At 41.8% G+C, this 9,946-nt stretch overlaps 1 long non-coding RNA gene across 1 annotated transcript; it reads right to left on the bottom strand.

Annotated features, from left to right (window-relative positions):
* Window positions 1-3,751: 3,751 nt before the first annotated feature.
* On the bottom strand, window positions 3,752-4,247 carry LOC119289976. The gene is made up of 3 exons (XR_005141669.1): window positions 4,126-4,247; window positions 3,963-4,035; window positions 3,752-3,858 (listed from the first exon to the last, which is right to left on the bottom strand). It is a non-coding gene; the product is annotated as an uncharacterized LOC119289976 (long non-coding RNA).
* Window positions 4,248-9,946: the final 5,699 nt, after the last annotated feature.

The following is a 9,946-nucleotide window of genomic DNA, read 5'->3' as shown; positions in this document are numbered from 1 at the left end:
CCATCTCACATCAAAATGATATAGGAAGATGTAAAAAACATCCTTCGGAAAATATTTTCTAGATTATTATGTTGTTTAATTATTATTAAAGAGTTTATAAAAATAAGTAAAATTGAATTAGTAAGTTGGATGGAAATTGTACACTGTAATTTCATGTCCAATAGTCTAACTTAGACGGCTCCATCAAATATATATGTAGTGTCCAAACAAATCATACACTGTAATTTGAAGTATAGATTAGACTGATGCATCAAATATAATGTACATCTAAAGTCTGAACTGTTCTCCTTTTAAGATATCCATGAACATTTAATAGACATTTTAGTTCATTGCCCACGACCAATTGCCAATCATGACCCCTAAGAAACGGGATCAAGGAGTCAATATTGAACGTCAAAATCGACAGATGAAACAATTCGGTACATACATGTAGTTCTGGGGACCTGTACCTCTCCGTAGTGCACTGCAGCGTCACATGAAGCCACACAGCAGCCAACAAACTAGATTGATCTATCAAAAGTAGATTCCAGACGAATCAGCATCACCTGTAAATCAAACAGGGGTTTCTTCCACAGAGTGTATATGTCACAGCACCGCAACAGTACACACTCCCCAATGTTTGTAGCAGAATCCCATGCATTCGTATTTTGCGGAGGCTAGTCGTCGATGGCATCCAGTGCATGGCCACGTCCACGGCAAGTCATTCCGACGACCGCGCGACAGCAACATCCTTTTCTCCTTCCATCACTTATCTTGGGCACCATCATCGGTGGACGGTGAGAAGGACCAACACATTCACAGCCTAGCTGCAGAACTTGAGGTCATGGCCGAAAGAGCTTGCAGGGAACCGACAGAGCACACATATTATAGACATGGGAACACAAAATCCATAACTTAGTTCTTATAGCATGTAAAATATCTTTGCTTGGTTGTAGATTTGACCAAATCACCAGAAGAATGGGCACCAGATTGCAGCGTGAGTGCAGATTAGCATTTATTTTAAGTGCCATTATGCTGGCCTCTAAAGGTATGGTTTGTTCGGATTTCATTGTGAGAATTCGACAAAAAAAACTATCTTAAATACCATTGTTATCCCTAAAAAAATCTCAGTGTAATGAAAATCTATATAAGAAAAGCTATGCATCTAGGAACATGCAGCGTCCCTTCTGAATACTCATTAGATCACTAAACTGTTAACAGAAGGATGCAAGTGCACAGAGAGGACATCATCAGCAATGGAAAAAAAAGCAAATTTGCAGATAGTAAATAATCTTCTATAGTTAGACTATATACACTAAGAGAATCTAGAACAAAACGATTCGCAAAATGTACAAAAACTTAACTCTACAGCCTCCAGTGCAGGCTATACAAAACTTAAAATCCCTATGTTCTCTTCGTGAAGATGCCTGTGCGTTGTAGTAGTCTGTGAAGGAAAAGAATATGTTCTGCACTCTGTCAGCTTCCGGCAGAAGTACGAGGAAGAGTTGGGCAATGCGATGGAAAAGATGAGTTCAGAGAAGGGAAAGGAACAACTGACCCCGTCCTTTACCACATAAATACCTCTTTCACTGCCACCCATACAGTAGTCCACCGCCCGAACAGGGCTCGGCGTAGTTGAACACCGACGCAAGTTTTTAGCAGATCAGTGGCTGGGATGGGCGGGGGCTGTAGCCAGGGATTACAGAGGCTAAGTTTATCTGTCGACATACTATCAGTTACCATTTTCCAATAGTGTGGAGGAAGCTGAAGGCCCGGGCAACCCTGGTTCGGCTGCATGCTCTGGCAAAAGTTTTCAGAGGACCCGTGGAGCTTGAGATGGATTGCAAAACGGTGACTGAATATCTAAACTCGGATGTGCCCACTCTTGCTCCCTGCTATGGAGTGATCCAAGATATAAAGGCGGCCCTGTCTTGCTTTCCTTCGTTCAAAGTTGTATTTACAGGAAGGAGGAGTCTTGTTAGCTTTAACACCAAACTTGGGAAAGATCTGAAGGATTATGTCATTCAAATAGCAGGTGAGGGAAACACATCAATAATATATAGCAGAAACATATAGATGAACTATAGCTCTATATAGAAACCATTGCTTTCCGACATACAAAATGGTACGTACAGAATGAGATGAGCAAGAAAGCTTGGTACAAATACACAAATGCAGTTTTTGAACTTACTGTAATAATGAACATACAGACTAATAATTAAGTAGGAGGATAGTTGTGTGGTTCGTTTCTGTTCTGAGGGCTAATGCTCATTTCCGGAGGAAAATAAACTCAGATTTCTAACTGAACTATAATCCCATGTAGGTATGGTTGCAGAACAAAGAATATATTACACATCGATGTAATCCCTTCTTCTTCCTCACAGAACTAAATAAAAGAACACACAGGAGTAAAATTAGAATAACTGAATAAAAGAACACACATGACTAATTTAAATTATGAATTGGGCTGAAACTTTTTCATGGTTGCCTAGCAAATGAAAATAGCATCTTATCATATATTGGGTATTCAACAGAATCAAATACATGGTCAGAGTGTTCCTGAGATTGATTGTTTTTGAACTCTGTTCCTTGACAACATGGCCTCTGCTTGCTTACTGATGGATTAGATAGACAATTCTGAATTATAGTTTCCTGAAACTGACATGTTTCTGTGAACATCTCAAACCTGGTGGATTTGCTGCCTAAGATATTTTCAACACGAATTGGTTCATTTTCTTTTATAAATTCAGGTTCAAAACTATCGCTTCTTGAGAGCATGTTCTGTGCTTGTTCACTGTCAAATTATTCAGTATATTGTCAACTAAAAATAGGCTGAACATGTGATTGCTACCTGTAGTCAGTTTTCCTTAAGAAAGAAGAAATGATATGGAATTTTGGTCTATTGAGCTTTCTTCTTAATGAAAATGAGGCATCTTTGAGAAAAAAAATAGCAGTAGCATTTATCATCTAGTAGGGATGAATGACACGGGTACCTTTAATATTCTTACTTGCGGAATTTCTATGCTGATTTCACTACAATTTCAGACTTTAGAAAGTATGAACAAGACAAAACTTTAAATATTTAATGTATATGACTTTTTTGTTTGACGAAACCAGTGGAAAATATATTCTATATAAGTGGGAATAGGTCCAGAAGGAGGCCCGTAAGAAACTATTTCAGCCAAGCAACCAACCAGACTATGACAGAATTAGAAGAGTCTAAGCAATCACACATGTAACTCCAGGAATCAGAAAGAATAGTTCATTCAGATTCCCTGCCCAATATCATTGAATAACTAATATAACAAGAAAATAATAAGCTCCTACATTCAGCAATATAAAGCTAGCATAGTTGGCACCCCAAATTGAAGAATCATTCTGCATCCTGGAAAGGATAATATCAGCAAGTGTTGTGCAGGTCAAATTACCAACCAATAGAACCATGATATGCATCATGTGACAATAGCATCGTTTAAGGGAAAATGCTCTACCAGGAGCTTGAGAGCATACATGCTGATGACCACATCGCTTCGACAGGTATCCATTGGAATCTCAGGTGCATCGTATAGTGTTGTATTATTGAGTTCCACCATGTGGCAGCTGTAAGCTTGCTGATGAAAGCAACCTGGGAGTTTTGAAGTGCTGCTGTAGATTCCTCACAGAGGTCAAACCAAGTTACCAAAAGGATCAAAGTAATTCAAGACATGTGAACTAAACCAAGAGGCGGCAGGGAAGAAGATGTATGTGTGTACCTGCGGATGATCGTCAATATTAGGTCGGACGAAGGGTGTCCTCACACAATACATGTTTGACGAGACACCGGCATCCTCATACATCTCTCTTGTTTAAGTTTTCTCTCCTTGTTTGTTGGTTTCTTTGCTAAAACAATATGACAGCAAGTCATCAGGCAGAAATAAAATCACCATTTGTATTAATAAAGAGATTTTGAGAAAGTAAAAATACGTCAAATAGGAGAAGCTTACATGCCATCTTGAAATTCCTAGAAACCGAGTGACATCCGATGCATGACCAACATACACTGGAAACAATACAAACCTGCATGTTCTGTACACTCTCCTGAGTTGAATCCTGAATTAAGTCTGATAATGGGACAACTCAAGATATATCAACCTTCAAATCCATTACCCTGATCAGACGGCAGCGACGATCGTAGGCGGTGGGAGTCAACCAAGCAGAGGATGTGTACAGCGTTGGAGCAGGCAGAGGATGCGCAGCTCCTCGAGGAGGACCCGTTCCGGTTGTGGGGATGTGGATCCAGGCGGCAGAGCATGGCAGGGGTGGGGTGGCGGCGCTAGGAGGTGCAACAGACGGGGAAGGCGAGGGTCAGCCGGATCCGCAGGTGCTGGCGACGAACGACGGCCGGGTCGGGCGCTCGGGGATCGAGATGGGAGGCGGGTAGGCGGTGGCGGCGCTCGGCGGAGGGGGTGGCTGACGGCGCGCCGTGAGGTGGGGCGGGCAGGAGGCGGCGGCGCGCTGCAGGATTGCAGGCAGGTCGTGCTGCTGGATGGGCTATTTTTATTTTCTTTTCTCTCCCCCGTATACCGGTTCGGGAGGACCATGGGTTGAATACAAATAAGGAAACCAGGCAAATTAGCGGCCGGCGCGTGTTCGGTTGGAGCCGGGTAGGCGGCGGCCCATGGCCCATAGCAAATTTTTTGGCCCACGTAATACGAAGCTGTGAAAACAAAATTGAACGGACGAAATTTAGTACCACCTTACGTATATGTTTTAAATGCAAATTGAAAGCGTAAATTCACAAGAGAAAGCGTATTGTGACGGTGAAACCACGGAGTCAATCCGTGCTTTATTATTATTATTATTATTACTAGCAAAAGAGCCCGTGCGTTGCACCGGGCGAAAAAAGGAGCACCACCTACTTCACGTGTCATTGTGCATCATTTTTTATATCCAATTTTAATAAATATCGATGAAAAGTTGAATGTGAAAATTTCCTAATTTTTAATAAAAGTTGACACTTAAATAAAAATTGGAGCACTTTTTCAAGAACAGTTAATGTTTTTTATGAAATTGGAACATTTCTCTGAAAAAGAACATTTTTAATAGATGTTTTGCTTAAAAGAACGTTCTTCAGGAATAGGAATGTTTTGTTTTTTGAGGGGTAAGAACATTTCTCTCAAAAATATATATTTCAGAATGTTTTGTTTTTTGAAAAAATAAATTTTATTTTCAATTTTTCTTTGCACTATTTGGGCTTGGCCCAAACATAAGGACTTGGCCTACACAAACAAGAAGACACCATCGTTGCTAGACGAACTGCACGCACTATCTCTATGCATGTTCCCCATTTCACTATCCCTAGTAAATGTTGCGCCGGCCGGCGTATCGCGCGCTGCTCTCCACTGGCATAGATCGCCGATTTCTTCTGTGGCGAATCCCCGGCGACGCCTTGCCATGTTGCCTCGTCGTTCTAGATCGACGCCGTCTGTTCGGGTCTCTGGTTTGGCGTCAACCTGGACGAGGTTCTGCCTCTTTGTGTGATGCAATGCTCGGCCTGGATTGAGCAAAAAAATACTTGTGCGTTGTAACGATTAAACAAATCCTTACACACATTTAGCACTATATTGTGCTATCACTTCTCTTTTTCATCATCGGGGGCCATTTTGTCCACCTATTCACAATAAACGTGATCAAGCTCAACCGTCCATGTCGTCTAGAGTCGAAACAATGGTCCATCTTCAACTGCGACACCACGCACACACGTCATCCAACACAGTACGGCGTAGCCGAACTGGAGCAAGTCCACACCCACCCACATGCATCGCCAGAGAAGTACATCGCCTTGGGCATGGTGGTCATCGAGGCATTCTTGCCGTCCGAGCACACTGGCCATGATCAATTCTGTGGGCGAGAATTCTACTAAAATCAATAGAAAGGATAGCTGGATGAATTGTTTTTTTGGAAATCAAACACGCTCCAACCAGAAAAGATAGGTCAGCTAATAGCTAGCTTTGTGGTACGTTGCAACTTGCAAAGCTATCGTACTGAAAAAATAAATATATTCTGAAATCTGCATCCACGGGGGAGATAAAACTTGCTAACCAGCACAACACATCATTTTTTATGACTAAAGGGCCAGCAACCGAGGAGGAACAATCTTGTTTGTGCTTAATGATGGTTCCTGAACTTCATGGAGCAAATTGACGAGGTGTTGATTGCTGGATTTGGTCTAAAGAGGCATGCCGTGGGAGATATCCCTGGTGTCCAGGTTCAAGGTTGTCATGGTATCTGGTGTCAGGTTCAGGCAACCATCATTAGGCACAAACAAGATTGTTCCTCCTCAGTTGTTTGCTTTCTCTTAACAGTTGTCAGCAATCTTTGCCATGTGGTTGGGGTTGTAGTACATGCCTAGACGCAGGGTGTGAAGCACCTCCCTGTTTGGATGCTCCTGGTCAGAATGAATGGTAAACATAGTTTACGCTGTAAATAAGACTGAACAAGGATCAAACAATATTTTCTCATTTTGATGAAGCGCTAAGGGATATAAATTCTGGGCACCATAATTTCTTTCCTTATTTGATTTACCATTCATCTTTAAACATGATAAATTTGACGTTATAGTAAAAATAAAGCATAGTATAAATTGCAAACTTGTAATGGGAAGAAAAATAAAAAAGTTTCTTCAGTTTTTGGACAACTTTCTCACATTTCCTCTGGACCTTGCTATCTAATATTTTATTTTAAGTACAAATCAGACACATGAAACATCATGCAGTTCATTCACAAATTTTACTTCAGAAATTATTTGAAAATAAATTGTGCCTCTCGGCTGATGCAAAAAGTGAAATGTCTGAAAATATAACTTCATAGATTATAGTGTCAATATAAAAATTACATCCCAATAACTTTTTGAAACACATAACAGTACCAGAAAAATCAGATTCTTCTAGGAAGGTGATATTCGTGCCCTTCTTGTGCCCCAGCTTCACATCGACCGTCGAGATCTCCTCCACCGTGATCGTGTTTCTACACATAGCCGCCATGAGCAAGTAGCGTTTAGTGTTTAATTTAGCTACCAAAATAAGTTTCTTATTTTATTAAAGACATGCATCAAAATTGACAGTAAATAATCCAGAGACCGAGCATGCTAAAATAAGAACCGTCCAAATCAATAAGACACGGCTGAACTATTTGATTGAAGTAACAAAGAATTGCAGTGCAAATAATCTAGCTTTAGGATAGATCATGAACAATGGTGACTGCCGCTGCAGTCTACTAAAGAAATCAAACAGACCCAACCGGTCAACTACAAATTTCTCAGGATTAATCTTTGAAACACATGTACCTCATACTGAGGTTAAATAATTCAGAATGATTGAGTGAGCTAAAATCTGAAGACGGCTTAAGATTGCTGAAAACTGCTCAAATCAATAATACAACTAAATTGTCAGATGGAACCAAAAGGAAATTGTATTTGTCAAGTTTAATCTGGACCAACTAAGACAGTCTTCAATATTCAAGAAAGTAACGGATCTTGATTCTTAATCAGCGATAACAAATGACCACATGCATACAACAGAGGGAAGGAGAAGATACTCACATGTGTACCCACTTGAATTTCCTATAAGTAAGAAAGGGTAGGGAACATAATTATAGTAGAAGGATTCAAATGGATGAACTGAGCGGTGAAATCTTCCTGGTTATTATCAATCACAACATCGACCAGAATAGGCGGCGAGGTTGAGACTCAGGGGGGTTGGGAGCAGCAGGGCGGCAGGGCTGGTTTCTTGGACGGGCCGTCGGTGTGGCTGTCGAGGAGTAGAGGCCATATCTTAGAACCTGTGAAGGACAGAGAGCTAGCGAGGAGATGAAGGCGAGATGAATCGGCCGCTCACTGCTACCAAGTCGCCACCGTCGCCTACCTGTACTTGGAGGCGCCGCCGCCGGCGGCTGACTACTCTCTCCTTGTCAACCCCCCTCCTCCTCTCTCGGTTAGGCGTCTAGATAAGGCTGGGCGAGGGAGGGAGCGGCGAGGATGGTGGTGGTAGATGGCGGCAGCAGCGAGGGGAGGGGGGTCCGACCTGCCACCGGCCGCCTCCGGTGCGAGGCGAGGCGAGTCGGGCGGAGGGTTGGCCTGCCTCCGGACGCCTCCGGTGCGAGGCGAGGCTAGTTGGGCGTGGGGTGGCCTGCCGCCGGTGAGGCGAAGCCGTCGGGGAGATGCAGGTAGGCGTGCGTGTGCGAGAGGATGCGGGCGACCCTTTTTTTTCACGGGAACCGTTATTTTACTTAGGGATGTGACTGCGGGTTAATTCCTAAAAAGCACAGGGATCTTTATGCAAAAACACTGCGACGGTGAACCCGGAGACCCAATCCGTGCTTTATTATTAGGGAGAGATTATAGGGAAAGATTATAGAGAATTCTTTGGTCGAATGGAAGGAATTACAAGACGAGGGGTATAGTGGAGATGAATGGGAAGATAAAAGGACGAATAAGAAAAGTTTTTTTGATTAGACGCATGCAATTGGCGAAACATTTTATTCAAACAAATGTAGAACCATAATGGACGGTTTTGTGCTTATTACCGGTTCTTCCTCCCGAATTGAGACCTATTGTTTATAGGTCTAGAGATAAAGTAGTGACTTCAAACATTAATGAAATTTATAAGAGAGTTATCCGTCGGAACAACAATCTTGCCTATCTATTAAAAAGAAGTGAATTAGCGCCAGCAGATTTAGTAATGTGCCAGGAAAAATTGGTACAAGAAGCCGTGGATACACTTCTTGATAGTGCGTCCTGCGGGCAACTGACGAGGGATGGTCACAGTAAAATATACAAATCACTTTCAGATGTAATTGAAGGTAAAGAGGGAAGGTTTCGCGAGACTCTGCTTGGGAAACGGGTCGATTACTCGGGGCCTTCTGTCATTTTTGTGGGTCCTTCGCTTTCATTACATCAATGTGGATTACCTCTAGAGATAGCAATAAAGTTTTTTCAGCTATTTGAAATTCGCGATTTAATCACGAAACGCGCCACTTCTAATGTAAGGATTGCTAAAAGGAAAATTTGGGAAAAATAACCCATTGTATGGGAAATACTTCAAGAAGTTATACGGGGACATCCTGTACTGTTAAATAGAGCACCTACCTTGCATAGATTAGGCATACATGCCTTTCAGCCCACTTTAGTAGAGGGGCGTACTATTTCTTTACACCCATTAGTGTGTAAGGGTTTCAATGTGGACTTTGATGGAGATCAAATGGATGTTCATCTACCTTTATCCTTGGAAGCTCAGGCAAAATCCCATTTACTTATGTTTTCTCATATGAATCTCTTATCTCCCGCTATTGGGGATCCTATTTGCGTACCAACCCAAGACATGCTTATCGAGCTATATGTGTTAACGATTGGAAAGCGTCGAGGTATTTGTGCAAATTGATATAATAGTTGCAGAAACTACCCAAATCTAAAAGTAAATTACAATAATAATAATAATTCTAAATATAGGAAAGATAAAGAACCCCATTTTTCTAGTTCTTATGATGCACTAGGAGCTTATAGACAAAAGCTAATCAGTTTAGATAGTCCCTTGTGGCTACGATGGAACCTGGGTCAATGCGTCATTGGGTCAAGAGAAGTTCCGATTGAAGTTCAATATGAATCTTTGGGGACTTATCATGAGATTTATGCCCACTATCTAATAATGGGAAATAGAAAAAAAGAAATTCGTTCGATATACATTCGAACTACTCTTGGTCATATTTCTTATAAGGATTTAGTCGGGCCTATTCATACACTACCTAAACAAGAAAGTTAGATTCGGCGGTGCCCCTCCCCTTTCGGGGGGGCATTCCGATTTCCCTACTATCATCATTATTTGCCACGCGAATCCATATTGAGATTGAGGCAATTAAGTTAATTAAATTTTCGAATCACTAACTCAGGTCCATTGTCGAATCCTACTCAGCAATTGTCGAATCCTACTCAGCC

This window comes from Triticum dicoccoides, chromosome 4A (genome assembly GCF_002162155.2).
Source record: "Triticum dicoccoides isolate Atlit2015 ecotype Zavitan chromosome 4A, WEW_v2.0, whole genome shotgun sequence".
NCBI classification, from domain to species: Eukaryota; Viridiplantae; Streptophyta; class Magnoliopsida; order Poales; family Poaceae; genus Triticum; species Triticum dicoccoides.
Note: the sequence above shows the minus strand (reverse complement) of the source record. Positions and strands in the feature narration are given on the sequence as shown.